Raw genomic sequence first — 16,062 nt, forward strand, 5'->3', positions numbered from 1 at the left:
TGGAGAAGAGGGGAAACGTGTTGATGTAGAAGAGACTTGGAGAAGAGGGGACACGTGTTGATGTAGAAGAGACGTGGAGAAGAGGGGACACATGTTGATGTAGAAGAGACGTGGAGAAGAGGGGACACATGTTGATGTAGAAGAGACATGGAGAAGAGGGGAAACGTGTTGATGTAGAAGAGACATGGAGAAGAGGGGACACGTGTTGATGTAGAAGAGACGTGGAGAAGAGGGGACACGTGTTGATGTAGAAGAGACGTGGAGAAGAGGGGACACATGTTGATGTAGAAGAGACGTGGAGAAGAGGGGACACGTGTTGATGTAGAAGAGACGTGGAGAAGAGGGGACACATGTTGATGTAAAAGAGACATGAAGAAGAGGGGACACATGTTGATGTAGAAGAGACATGAAGAAGAGGGGACACATGTTGATGTAGAAGAGACATGAAGAAGAGGGGACACATGTTGATGTAGAAGAGACATGAAGAAGAGGAGACACATGTTGATGTAGAAGAGACATGAAGAAGAGGGGACACGTGTTGATGTAGAAGAGACATGAAGAAGAGGGGACACGTGTTGATGTAGAAGAGACATGAAGAAGAGGGGACACGTGTTGATGTAGAAGAGACATGGAGAAGAGGGGACACATGTTGATGAAGAAGAGACATGAAGAAGAGGGGACACATGTTGATGTAGAAGAGACATGGAGAAGAGGGGACACATGTTGATGTAGAAGAGACATGAAGAAGAGGGGACACATGTTGATGTAGAAGAGACATGAAGAAGAGGGGACACATGTTGATGTAGAAGAGACATGGAGAAGAGGGGACACGTGTTAATGTAGAAGAGACGTGGAGAAGAGGGGACACGTGTTGATGTAGAAGAGACATGAAGAAGAGGGGACACATGTTGATGTAGAAGAGACATGAAGAAGAGGGGACACATGTTGATGTAGAAAATACATGAAGAAGAGGATTTTGCATAATAGGTGACCTTTGAGGACAGTTTTTGTCCTCCCTCTCTTTGTCTCTTTAGTCTCTCGCCTGCAGTCACAGTTTCTCATCAGGCTCAGATGTGACGGTGTGCTGCGAAAGGATTTGGTGTTCCTGTGTTGTTTCTCTTGTGTTGTGCAGCTGCTGCCAGCTCCTGTTAGGACTGGAGAGACGAGAAAGGACAAGGTGGGGGGGGGGAACACACACACACGCACGCACACACACACACACACACACACACACACACACACACACACACACAGTCACACATTAACTGCATAATTGTGTGTTTTGCTGTGTTCCTGAGGATCCATTGTATAACCCTCTCACACCAACCCTAAATTAAACTGAATTCTAATTAGAAGTTTAAATCAAGACATGACCTTAATCTGAACAATAAACCTCTCATTTAAACCTTGATGTAACCTCCTCTATAGATGGTCCTTAAAACCTGAGGTTCAGTCTACAAACGGAGAGCTGGAAGGAAATTCCCATAATGCCTTGCGAACAGAAGCAGTGAAAGCACGTTTTTGATGATCTTATCAACACAGGAATGGACACATGATTGCTTTATATAATTTATTCAATACAAAAAACATAATGGATATTGCAACAATCCGCAACAAAGTTAAATATTCTCCAGAATATCCAAGTGAATTTTTGGTTTCTGCTTCTCCACAGCGTTACCAGGGTTTCATGATTCATTCATTTTTTCCAAGTACGGAGCGAGCAGAGGGTCAGAGAACGTGCCTGAAAAAAATGTGTAGCGTTAAAAGGAAGTTTTGTTATCTAAATTTCACCTGCCTGAAAAAAGGTAAATGTTATTGGATCTTTATAAGAAGCATTTCAGAGAAAGTTGTGAGAATAAAAAAACACTGCTGGATTTCAAAGATGTGCCATAACGTCAGGTGTAGAGAGCGAATTAAAATGACTTCATAACTTAAATATATAAATTATGAGACACACTGTCCAAAAAGCAGAACCACAGTCAATGTAAGAATAGTGTAGGGTTATTCAATATGTGTGAATTCATAAAGATATTGCATTTGATGACTGTGGTTATCTCACTATTAAACACCAACAATCATAAGCTCATGTTTCCAGTTTTTTTTTGGTGGAAATGTCTAGATATTATACAATCATCAGCTTAACGTTACGGTTATTTTAATTTCCCATAATACTTATTTGTATTCCTCAAATATGAGCAGGGTAGACAGATCTATAGGCCGGACTACACGGAAACAGCAGGTGTGTAAACCATACTTGTCAACCCTCCCGATTTTCGCGGGAGACTCCCGATTTCATTGCCCTCTCCCGGTTTCCTCCCGGGGTCATATTTCTCCCGCATTTCTCCCGATTTCTGACAAAATCAGATTTACACACGACTGTTTCCACTCGGACTTTAATACAGCTACACCATTGTTTGGTTTCCATGGTAACAAGTCTCTTTAGTAGCGCACACAACTCAAAGTATGAGAGGGTGAGGCAGATATTCACAGAAAACAGAACAAGAATCGACAACTACTCTACTCTCTCTCCACACATACTGTATGCTCCATCAAGGAAGGTGCTACAGGCCGCAAGTCAGTGCACTTACAACTACAATAAGCATGTTAATATTATCTAACAGCTCCGGCGATCCACTAGCACCCCCCATCTAATCATAATCCATCTTGTTCTGCCTTGTAAAATATGATCAGATGTGTCACTATATATGGCTTTAATTCAATTCAAACTTTATTTCACTCACAACAAGGGATATAGCAATAATATATAGAAAAGAAAAAAGACATAAAAGATCAACCACAGCTATTCCTTGTTCATTAAAAAAGCCCCTCACATGTAGGGTCTCTCTTCAGTGTGTCCTGACTGGGTGCGTGCAGCAGCTCCTCTCTGACTCATCCATGCGACACATTAAATCATACATGACATGTCTTAGTGTTGCATGTAGGAACAAAGAGACACTTCAGTGGCACCGTGCCAGCTAAACCCGGAGCTACACACTCATTGTTAGCTGCTAAGAGGCTAACGCATGCTACGTGTCCTGTGGCTGCACCAAAGGTTAGCAACAGCTGATCTAAAGGACACAACACACACTGAATATCCGAAGCTAAACTTTCGTATTCAGTGTGCATTAAAACACTGCCTGTAGAAATCTCTGTCATTTTCTAATTGATGATTTGACAAAGTTATTTTATAATTGTTTAAACATATATCCTGTTTGACTTCTCTTTGGTTAGGTGAACTTTAACTCACACGACGCAAATATTTCACAATTTGGGATCAATAAAGTACATCTTATCTTATATCCTAACACTTTAATACTAGTAAAAGTCCTATATTAGAAATGTTACTTACAGGTGTGAAGTATCAAAAGTAAAATAGATCATTCTGCAGAAAGAAGTGTAAATTTAACATCCTCAGATTGTTAATATTGTTGCATCAAGAATCAACAACAAATCCGTCATGTCTGGGACTTTCTTTCATAACCTCTATAGAATTGGATGATTCAACCTTTCTGTCCCTCAAACTGGGTTATTCCACTAGTTAAATCTCTATCTAAAAAGTTTGATGCATTATTTAAAACATGTAATACACGTTTTAAATGCGAATATGTTAATCTGTAAAATAAATATAGTGGAGAAAGTGTGTAAAGTTGCATTAAATGGAAATACTCAATTGGCCCAAACATGTCTGCCTTTGCTCTTCAATCTGCCTGTCCTTGCAACAACATTGGTCCTCAAACGTATAGAAATAAAGCAAACACTATCACAAACATACACACGCGCACACACACACACACACACACACACACACACACACACACACACACACGCACACACACACAAAATGATTCATACAGAAGAACAAATCTTCCATACATGATATAGCCATCATGATTAATGGACACAATACCAAGGACAGAGATGTATGCACTCACACACACACACACACACACACACACACACACACACACACACACACACACACACACACACACACACACACACACACACACACACACACACACACACACACACACACACACACACACACACACTAGCCCTCCTCTGAGGACTGACAGGACATTAACTCGGCTGCCTGGCCTCTTTCTCTAACAAACGTCCTCCACTGCTGTCTGCCAGAGGTGTCGAGGTGTCGCTTTTTTTGTCTTCACTATGTTCTTTATTTTTTGAACGATTTCCTTTCGCTCCTTTCCTTGGGGAAATGTGCAGCAAAATATATTGCAGAGAGCTGATCAAATGGATTATTACAAGTTTTTTTCAGATTCTGATTGTTTAATTTCAACACATTTTTGTTTCCTGCATCAGAAAAAAACTTGTTGGAATACTTTTGGAATATTCATTTATATATTTGAAGAAGACAGACAGGAAGTCAGAGCTGTGGGCGGAACGGACTGGAATTTCTCAAAGAGGCCGTTTAGTTTGAGATGTTCCTGAAGCTGGGCGGCAACTACTTTTTCCAGCACCACTAAAGGGAACAGTAGAAGAAGACAGACAGGACGTAAACACTAAAGGGAACAGCAGAAGAAGACAGACAGGAAGTAAACACGAAAGGGAACAGCAGAAGAAGACAGACAGGACGTAAACACTAAAGGGAACAGCAGAAGAAGACAGACAGGAAGTAAACACTAAAGGGAAAAGCAGAAGAAGACAGACAAGAAGTAAACACTAAAGGGAACAGCAGAAGAAGACAGACAGGAAGTAAACACTAAAGGGAACAGCAGAAGAAGACAGACAGGAAGTAAACACTAAAGGGAACAGTAGAAGAAGACAGACAAGAAGTAAACACTAAAGGGAACAGCAGAAGAAGACAGACAGGAAGTAAACACTAAAGAGAACACCAGAAGAAGACAGACAGGAAGTAAACACTAAAGGGAACAGCAGAAGAAGAAGAAGAAGACAGGAAGTAGACACTAAAGGGAACAGCAGATATTTGCAAATGATCCCAGTTCATGGTGATATCAACGGCTGCAATCCTTTTTTTTATTCGCCCTCAGGTTACTAAAGTTAAACAGGGAAACTTTGCAGACAACAGCGTGTATCAAAATGCCTCGGCAATGAAAATGTAATCACAAAGGGATATTAGACTAATTTGTATTCATATTTTCATCCTGTGGGTCAGTTTTTCTGCCTCTGGCAACAAGTTGCAATTTATATTGTCCCAATTTTATTACCCTCCTTCGGTCCTATCCAGATGGCATTAGTATTGACAGAAGAGCTCAGGCAATTAGCTTTTATAATTTTGACTTCAGGACTGAAACAAACAGCCCTCTCCACGAGAGGCTGGTAATTTGATTTAGCCTGCGGACAAACTGAAATGCATGCACATCACTAATTTCATTCTGTCATCTGGACAGTAAAATGATTCAGTGGGGGACAGTTTGTGTGATACAGATGCAGAAGCTCATCTCCATTTCTATCATTAATCTTATTTTCTGGAACTAAACCTTAAATAGGCTTTCCTTTTAGATAAATGCTTTTGTCTGGGGCATTGTGAGTGGACTCGTTGATGGTGAACGGTGAAAAAGGAAAATGTCCGACAGCATTTTTGGTCTGTAAGTCACCAAAATCACAAAACAAATATGACCATTACTACGTGGTGCAATCTGCATCATGTGGTTCCTTCTGCACGCTCTACCCAAAAGGCAACCTCAGCCTAAAATAAACAATTCATCCTCTGAGGACTATGAATGTCCAAACCAAATTTCATGGAAATCCAGGATTAATAGTTGAGATATTAGAGGTGTGTACCAGATAAATAGATATTAGCGTCACTTTGCCATGAGCACAGAACAATCTGGAAGCGTTTTAGTAAAATATATGTACAGATACAAATATCTGTATACCAAAGTCCTATTTCTAGTTATGTAAGGGATATTGCTACTTATTCTGGGCTATTAGATGGTGACATACTGAATAAACCAACAACTTTGATTTAAAAGGATTTTATAGATTGTCTGTCTTCTTCTGCTGTTTCCTTAAGTGTTTACTTCCTGTCTGTCTTCTTCTGATGTTCCCTTAAGTGTTTACTTCCTGTCTGTCTTCTTCTGCTGTTCCCTTTAGTGTTTATTTCCTGTATGTCTGTCTTCTGCTGTTCCCTTTAGTGTTTACTTCCTGCCTGTCTTCTTCTGCTGTTCCCTTTAGTGTTTACTTCCTGCCTGTCTTCTTCTGCTGTTCCCTTTAGTGTTTACTTCCTGTCTGTCTTCGTCTGCTGTTCCCTTTAGTGTTTACTTCCTGTATGTCTGTCTTCTTCTTGTGTTCCCTTTAGTGTTTACTTCCTGTCTGTCTGTCTTCTTCTGGTGTTCCCTTTAGTGTTTACTTCCTGTCTGTCTTTTTCTGCTGTTCCCTTTAGTGTTTACTTCCTGTATGTATGTCTTCTGCTGTTCCCTTTAGTGTTTACTTCCTGCCTGTCTTCTTCTGCTGTTCCCTTTAGTGTTTACTTCCTGCCTGTCTTCTTCTGTTGTTCCCTTTAGTGTTTACTTCCTGTCTGTCTTCTTCTGCTGTTCCCTTTAGTGTTTACTTCCTGTCTGTCTTATTCTGTTGTTCCCTTTAGTGTTTACTTCCTGTTTATCTTCTTTTGCTGTTCCCTTTAGTGTTTACTTCCTGTCTGTCTGTCTTCTTCTGTTGATTTCTCTGAAGCCAAAAGCTGTTGATGTTAAGTTCTGCCGATGTATATGACTGCACATAGTCTCTTGAACAGAGCATCCTCCATAGCAACAGTCTGTTCTCCTTAGCAACGTACATTTGGCAAAAAATACCATACATCTGGAATGCCAAAATTGGCCAATCAGAATTGAGTATTTAATAAGCCGTGTAGTAAATGTTGATATTAGTATACTGTGAATTTGAATAACGGTTTCACATTTGAGGTACAGAACCTGATAGCATTGGCTTCACTTTGACTCTTCATCCGTCCACTATATTATAACTATGAGTCAGATTTCCTCGTCTTGTGATGTCCTCTTCTTTGTCTTTGTCTTTATTAGGATCCCCATTAGCACTAGCATGAGCATTGGCTATTCTTCCCGGGGTCCTCACACACTCAAAACATACATAAACAACACAATTAAAACAAAACAAAACAAAATTAAAACAAAACAAAACAGCTCATCATTGCATGCAATTTACAGTGAAATGAAGTGAAAACTAAAATGGTCATCCAATTATCACCACCCTAAGGCCAAACAAGAGTAAATACAAATAAGTTTACATCATAATATATTCATACATAGCCACAGGCACAGTTCAAATGTACTGTATAATACTTAAATAATTTTTTAGCAACCTTTTGAAATGTACTTGAGAATGTTCCTGAGTGATGTGAACCGGTAAAGAGTTCCAGCTGATCATGGCTCTGTACATGACTGTTTTCTGTCCCATATTTGATTTAGATTTGGGTAATACAAACCTTCCTTCTATTGTATGTCGTGTTCGATAGTTCTTCAGCCTTGTGTTTCTATAGGGCCTGATGTGAGCTAATGAAGCTAAAAGCTAACGTTTCTGACACATTCATCTCTGCTGCATTACTCATTTGTCTGCAGCGGCACCACGGGGAGAGTACATGAGCGCGGCCCAGTTACACACATTACAAACAAACATTAGACACACACACACACACACACACACACACACACACACACACACACACACACACATATATAATGTATGAGCCACAGCACCATCGCAGTTTAAGCGTTTCGTTCAAGGACGTTTTGATGACGGCCATTAAATGAGAGACGGAGCATCTCATTCTCTGTTTCCATAATCAGATTCTCCTTTTTGCAATATACAGAGATCAACAAAATGTTGATGTCACACACACACACACACACACACACACACACACACACACACACAGTGCGCAACCTGGACATTGAAAAACGGAGGGCTCACTAATGTCCTGCATTAGAACGACTTAGCTGCAGGGGGAGACATTATACTGGAAAACAGAGACAGTTCACACACACACACACACACACACACACACACAAACACACACCCACACACACACACACACACACACACACACACACACACAAACACACACACACACACACACACACACACACACACACACACACCGATTACTCATTTCCCCCTACTCTCATTTAAATCTCTTATATCTCTCGTGTCATGAATGCTCCTCCAACAACGGGGATTAACATTGATTACGAGTCAGGTTAGCTACGTCTGTGGTTCAGTTATTAATTTGCAACCTCAGAAAAAACATGACTACCTACAGATGATTTAAAAAAAAAAATCATTTACCAACTCACGTACAAATGCAAGACATTGTTAGCATCACAGACACAGACTACACAAAGAGGCGTCAGAAAGCACTCCTCTCCTGGGACAAAGGGAGATCAACCCTGATCATTATCTCACTCCATTGTTACACAGTTGCTTTTGTGTGGCTTAGCAACGTATCGATCCAAGATTATATCAACCTTGAAATGAATATAGTGTCCGTGTGAGAGCTCACGATGTGTCTTTTGTTTAATGCTTCAGTCTAGAAGTCATTTCTGTAGCTTAACAGGGTAATAAATGCTACTCACACACTGAGAATGTGATGTTTTGTATTGACTTCATTTCATTATGTCACTCTGTATATATGGCTCTACTCTGGTCGAAGTAGAATAGTCAACTGAAGCGTATCTAGGTGCAAATGTTGTATCCAGTACCATCCTATTTATGCATTATTTCATTACAGGAGACCCAAGGTTTTTTTATATTGGGATACTTTAAGGTATTTCATTCAAGTGACTTTCTTTTTCCTTACCTTCCAATGCTCCAATGCTCATTCAGTATGTTCAACAACTTCAATTTTGAATATCCAAGTTAGAAAACAATGAAGAATATGATAATTCTGTCTAATAACAAGACGTTTGTCACTTTTCTAGCATCCAGATATATTTCTCAATTCAAGAATAATCATTTAAAATGTAAAATCTTATAATGATCTCATGCAGTGTCAGATTATAATACTGTTTTCAAATGTGTTGTTTAACATCATGTTTCTATCTTGTTTTAAGATTGACTTTTTGTGCACTTTACTTCAGTTTCTCTCGGCCTCTCTTCTGTTTTTCTTTTGGAACTTAATCTCTTCAATCTGCTGCAGTTTTCTCAAAAGTAAAAGTAAGTTGTCAAGAGTGACAGAGGCCATTTGGCAGATTCATGCCTCAGAGAAATATGATGGCGTTTTGACCTCGGTGGACGGCTGACCTCTGACCTCTCACTGTTAGTGTCTCGCTGTCCTCCCTGTCTCCAGCTGCACAGGAACATATGAGCTGGGATTCAGCAGATGCTCAGGGAGGCTTTAAATCTCTGTGATTCACGTCTGAACCCTCAGACCCCACGGCAGCATCTCAGGAGCCTCCTCTATTCCCTGACAGGTGTATGGAGTCGGCTCCTGATGCTACTGAAGTGGCAAGGCACGTTTATTTATACAGCAACTTTCAACACAAACATGCACCTCTCAACACAAACATGCACCTCTCAACACAAACATGCACCTCTCAACACAAACATGACTCTGACTCTCAATCAATGCTCACTTTTTAGCAGAAATAGTTTTCTACTGTATGACCTCACTTTCTTTCTAATTTCTTTTTCAACTTGTCCTTATTTCAAGTGTTTCATGCTAAACGAACCCCCCTTTGGAAAATTCTAATCCGACCCCATGGTACCTTTTAGTTTTCGCCGAAACTATTCCTCTTTTTTAAATGCACATAGTTAAGTTGACTTTGTCTTTTTAGGCCTTTTTTGGTATCCTCCGCGAACCAGGGTCTTGAAACCAAAACGGATTCCTGTACCCGATGGTACCTAATAGTTGGTAAGTGATGATGCTACTGTGCTCGCTCCAGATGAAGAAGCAGCTAGATAAGTAAAGTCCTGTGTCCACGTAGCACCTTTTTTGGGAAAATGTAAGAAACCTTGGGAGAGAGCAACTGAGTGGGATCCATACTTGCCAACCTTTAGACCTCAGAAATCGGGAGCATTTCAAAATGCAAAATTGGGGGTGGGGGGCTAGTGGATCGCCGGAGCTGTTAGATTAACATGAACATGCCTATTGTAGTTGTAAGTGCAATGCCTTGCGGCCTGTAGCACCGTCCTTGATGGAGCATATGTGTGGGCTGGACCTGCATTTTACAGGAAAGGAGTGAGCAGAGAGTAGAGTAGTTGTCGATTCTTGTTCTGTTTTCTGTGAATATCTGCCTCACCCTCTCAGACTTTGAGTTGCGCGCGCTACTAAAGAGACGTGTTACCATGGAAACCAAACAATGGTGTAGCTGTATTGAAGTCTGAGTGGAAACAGTCCTGAGTAAATCTGATTTTGTCAGAAATCGGGAGAAATGCGGGAGAAATATGACCCCGGGAGGAAACCGGGAGAGGGCAATGGAATCGGGAGTCTACCGCGAAAATCGGGAGGATTGACAAGTATGGTGGGATCGCTCTCTCAGGACAGGTGTATATAAATGAAAAAGCGAATACATTAACAACATCGACAGTTTTCAATTACCAATGAGGAAAAGGCACTGAACCAAGCATCTTTTTTCGGAGTGCAAAGCCGCTCAGAACGCTTCAACTCTCCAGAAAAAGCGCCAGTGACGTACCTGTAGAATTGAGCTTATAAGCTTGTGTTTGGACATGTCTTTCAGTCTAAACACACCATAACAAAGATCAAAAAGCATATTCGCTTAAGCCGATCAGTTTGTGACTTCCTCCACTAGGCAATGAGATTTATTACAAACCTTAGAACCCTTGAACGCACCGTTGTTCCTTGCATGCTAGGGTTGGATGGTCTGTAGACCAAAGCATTGACATATCCTTATTTATAAGGCTATACTTGGTATTCTACTTCCTTATCTACAGATCTAAATCCCTCTGAAGAGTAAGGAAACTCATCGGCTTCACTCCGAGGACTTGTTTTTACCATACAGTCTATGCTTTTTACTAACAGTCCTATATGTACTATAACCATAACCCTAACCCTAATACAAACACCACTTTCTTTCCCCTCTCCACATCTCTGACCAGTCATACAATACTCTAAAAGCTGGATAGTCGGGAGTCCATCAGACCATTCAACAAGCACTTGAGTAAAGGCGAACTGACGTCTTTACTCACATGTCTTTGCATCACTGTCAGCTCATGTTTGTTTAGAATATGAGTTACAGTTTAGAACACATATGAACAATCATTCAAAGCATCGAAGCACAAACCGATCCGAACGAACACGAGAGCCTAATGTGTAAAACAAACATTATAAAGGAAAGGGAGAAACTGTGGAGCATGAAGACAGACTCGGCTGATCTGCAGAGCTCAGAGGAACTGTCACTCACACGTCTCCATCATATGCATGAGTGCAGATCCCTGGAAGTCCTTTTACTTTCCACTCTGCACACACACACACACACACACACACACACACACACACACACACACACACACACACACACACACACACACACAGCGCAGTGATATCAAGCAAAGATAACACAATGTGCATCTGTCAAGAACGATGTGCCTGACATAGTGGTGGAGGTGTCATATTGATGAACGCTGTATCAAAGCCAAACAGATGTAAACTCTCAAGAAAAATCTGCAGTTCGGAGTTCGCTGTCGCTTCTGATCCGACTTCCCCATTTATGTGGTCATGTGACCCCTGACCTCAAAAGAACTAGAGCTGACGAAGGCTGATTTCTCTGTGCGTCACATCATGTCGTCTTTTTAAGAGAAAGCAAAGACTTCAAAGAAAATCTCTAGAGTGCAGGTTTCTGTTTCTAGACAGGAAAAAAGGAACTTCCTTTGAGCAGTAAGGTCACATCTTCTTTCATTTACAAGTAAGATGAGATAAGATGAACCTCTATTAGTGCCTGACGGATCATTCAAGTGTCTGTGCAGCAACAGCAATGAGTGGTGTAGTAATGGCTCTTAGCATTTTACCACCTCCCATTCACTTGTCTCAAAGTCAAGGTTTTTTTTATTTGCTTGTGTATACAAATCTGGAATACGGTCTGTGGCTAACTCAAGATGATGAGATGTTCATGTTTTGCTCTATGACATGAAATAAGTCAGTAAATACACACATCTCTCAAGAGAATCCTCTGATGTGGGATGTCTTATCTCACCACACAGCAATGTTATGATCTGTTTTTGCCTCGCATGCTTTGCTCCTATGTGGAGAATCAGACCGTGTTGGGAGAAGATTGAGTGATGCTGGTATATGTTTCTCTATATATTGCTTTTTCTAATCTGTGATGAAGATAAGACGATGCCTGAAGATGTCCTATAGATATATACGTTGCTCTTTTATTATACGGTTGGGAGACATCAGTACAGTGTGCAGATATTTTATCTGACCCTAACCCTAACCCTAAGGATGTAAGATTTAAAACTTCTGCAAAGTTTCGCTGGATTAGTTATCAATCTGTGAGCTTTTGACCGTTAAAGATGTGAAGGACCACATGGACATGTAATAAAAACATGCAGTACATTTGTGAATCCTGAAGATGTCCTATAAATATAAGCTCTTTTATGTTACGATGTTTTAGTGCCATCAGTACACTGTACGGATATTTTGTCTAACCCTAAAGATGTCGGATGTAAAACTTAAAGGGGACCTATAATGCAAAATGCACCTTTGTACGTCTTTTATACATGAATATGTGTCCCCGCCGGTGTTCCAGCGAACTCACCAAGTGTCAGAACACAACCCTCTCTATTTTCCTCCATACCCAAACCTCTTAAAAAGGGGCTGCAACGGATCTGATACAGACTGATAGAGATTTGAACACTTCTATGACGTCACAGAAGTGGCGCTACGGCTATTGTGCCAACTCCACCAATCAGGAGGAGAAAGCCACGGACATTGCCGTTCGAAAGCGCTGGAGACGCTGTAGTACATATTTCAGGCCACCAGATGGTGCTGTTCTCACAGAATCAGCCCATGAAAGGCAGTGTTAAATTGAGAGAAATGAGGAATGGATCAAATGCATGATCTGTTTGGTATTTTGAAAAATAAAAAGTATAAATATGCCTTATATAGGTATGGTCCTACACTATGTTATTCAAATATAGCATGATGGGTCCACTTAAAGTAAAGTTTTTCTGTTCTTAGCCCTAATGTGTTGAACTTGTGAGCTTTTGACCGTTAAAGATGGTGAAGGAGCACATGGAAATGTAATGAAAACTTGCAGTAAGTTGGTGAATCAACGTGCTCAATCAGCCAAACTGCTGTCTAGAAGAGTTAACCAGAACCAAACGTACCAAACGTGCCAAACACACCTCAAATCTTCAGACGGGGGGTGATGCCGATGGCTTCACGCTCATGGTTTGTCACGGCCATTAAGGTCAGACCTTGGACATTTTGAACTGCTGCGTGAAAACAGCCTGAGGCTTAATTTATGCTTGACATCTCAACACTCCTTTCTCTCGTCTTTTGACAGAAACGGCACGTTTTCAGCTATAAAACTGTCACAGTGATGATGATGATCGTCACTGACACGAGTTTTGTCATGTCGAGGGCAACGTCAAGATCTCACCGCACGATCCAAGTGAACATCAGACATGGAAGGAAGAGGAAGAGCTGTCAGAAGCAGAAAATCCATCACTTATATGGAAAACATGAGGAAAACGACAGCTGTCTTCCATCTCTGAGGAGGTTAATTGTGTGATCACCTCACGATGAAGCTGTTCTCGTCTTTCTTCATCACCTTCCTGTCTGAGGAGCAGTTCTCTGGCAGAGAATGGAAGCGTCATTTATTCTCCGACAAACTGAAGCAGACAGGCAGGTCGGGCGTTCGGATCGGCCCTGAGGTGGAGGAATTTGCGCCACAAGTTAGTAGTTTATTAGGTGTCCCAATCCGAGAAATCATTTGTGACACACAACATGTTAGCGATTATATGTGACAGACAATGAACATAACAGACAAGAACAGTAACAGGTGGAGTGGTATTACTGTAAGCTACTCTTGAAATGACCATTATGTTTTTGGTTTGGTTCCTCAAAAAACTAGAGGAATAACCAAAAGCTAATTGTTTCAAGGTGGTCTGTCCGTGTCTTTCTTATGAACACGATATCTCAGAAGTGTCTGGACAGATTATGTTTGAGAGTGGACTGATTGAAAATAAATGTGGTGGTCCAAGAGTCAAGGCTACCGTCCCCTCACAAAACTATATTTTGTTTGCAATAACTAAAAAACATGTATGCTAATGAGCCCTCTGACTGTCAAACAATTCGATATACTGAAAGCAATTATCCTTACAGAAAAGCACGAACAAATAATCTTGATTTTAAGAATGTATATTTTCTATTTTTGTCTCAAAAGTGTCAACACCTTCTTATATCCTGCTCCAAAATTAGTAAACTATCATCAGTCCTATTTCCTGAACATCTTAATTAATCATCTTCATACTTTTCTTCTTCTTTATTTGAAGTGGGTCTTCAGTGACACAGCAGCTTTTCTGCCTGACTGTGTAAGAAGTGAATCAGCAGGACCATCCATCCTACTTAAAATATTCTAGCAACCAATATTACCATGAAGTGTGTTTAGGAAAGTTGGTCCCCCAAAACTATGACTCATGTTATTTTTGGTGATCATCCAACCTACAAGCTTCTGGTGCAGAAATAAATCTAAAGTTCTGACGGACCAAGTGCCATGAAATTGACTGAGCACATTGAAGCTCCCCAGAGGATACACCTTTTCCATTTTGGCCACCGCAAGAGCCCTTTTTCACTGAAGCGGAACAACCAAAATGCACCCATCACAAAGTCGATCAAAATCAGTAGGACGATTAATTTCCAGATTTCATTTATATAAAAAAGTCGGCAAGGGGTACAGTGACCCCATAATATTAAAGAGTCCTCTCCTGCTGATGTTCAGGTGTATACCACTATGTAGTGTCTCTACTTTAAAGAGTCCTCTCCTGCTGATGTTCAGGTGTATATCAGTATGTAGTGTCTCTACTTTAAAGAGTCCTCTCCTGCTGATGTTCAGGTGTATATCAGTATGTAGTGTCTCTACTTTAAAGAGTCCTCTCCTGCTGATGTTCAGGTGTATATCAGTATGTAGTGTCTCTACTTTAAAGAGTCCTCTCCTGCTGATGTTCAGGTGTATATCTGTATGTATGTCTCTACTTTAAAGAGTCCTCTCCTGCTGATGTTCAGGTGTATATCTGTATGTAGTGTCTCTACTTTAAAGAGTCCTCTCCTGCTGATGTTCAGGTGTATATCAGTATGTAGTGTCTCTACTTTAAAGAGTCCTCTCCTGCTGATGTTCAGGTGTATATCTGTATGTATGTCTCTACTTTAAAGAGTCCTCTCCTGCTGATGTTCAGGTGTATATCAGTATGTAGTGTCTCTACTTTAAAGAGTCCTCTCCTGCTGATGTTCAGGTGTATATCAGTATGTAGTGTCTCTACTTTAAAGAGTCCTCTCCTGCTGATGTTCAGGTGTATATCAGTATGTAGTGTCTCTACTTTAAAGAGTCCTCTCCTGCTGATGTTCAGGTGTATATCAGTATGTAGTGTCTCTACTTTAAAGAGTCCTCTCCTGCTGATGTTCAGGTGTATATCTGTATGTATGTCTCTACTTTAAAGAGTCCTCTCCTGCTGATGTTCAGGTGTATATCTGTATGTAGTGTCTCTACTTTAAAGAGTCCTATCCTGCTGATGTTCAGGTGTATATCACTATGTAGTGTCTCTACTTTAAAGAGTCCTCTCCTGCTGATGTTCAGGTGTATATCAGTATGTAGTGTCTCTACTTTAAAGAGTCCTCTCCTGCTGATGTTCAGGTGTATATCAGTATGTAGTGTCTCTACTTTACAGAGGCCTCTCCTGCTGATGTTCAGGTGTATATCAGTATGTAGTGTCTCTACTTTAAAGAGTCCTCTCCTGCTGATGTTCAGGTGTATATCAGTATGTAGTGTCTCTACTTTAAAGAGTCCTCTCCTGCTGATGTTCAGGTGTATATCTGTATGTATGTCTCTACTTTAAAGAGTCCTCTCCTGCTGATGTTCAGGTGTATATCTGTATGTAGTGTCTCTA

General features: G+C 40.7%; 1 long non-coding RNA gene across 1 annotated transcript; it reads right to left on the reverse strand.

Annotated features, from left to right (window-relative positions):
- Positions 1-1,556: 1,556 nt before the first annotated feature.
- LOC307027149 lies at positions 1,557-13,828 on the reverse strand. Its single transcript, XR_013804558.1, has 2 exons — positions 13,696-13,828; positions 1,557-1,741 (listed from the first exon to the last, which is right to left on the reverse strand). It is a non-coding gene; the product is annotated as an uncharacterized lncRNA (long non-coding RNA).
- Between the last annotated feature and the right edge of the window lie 2,234 nt (positions 13,829-16,062).

Source organism: Notothenia rossii (assembly GCF_949606895.1).
Source record: "Notothenia rossii genome assembly, contig: scaffold_324, whole genome shotgun sequence".
Lineage (NCBI taxonomy): Eukaryota > Metazoa > Chordata > Actinopteri > Perciformes > Nototheniidae > Notothenia > Notothenia rossii.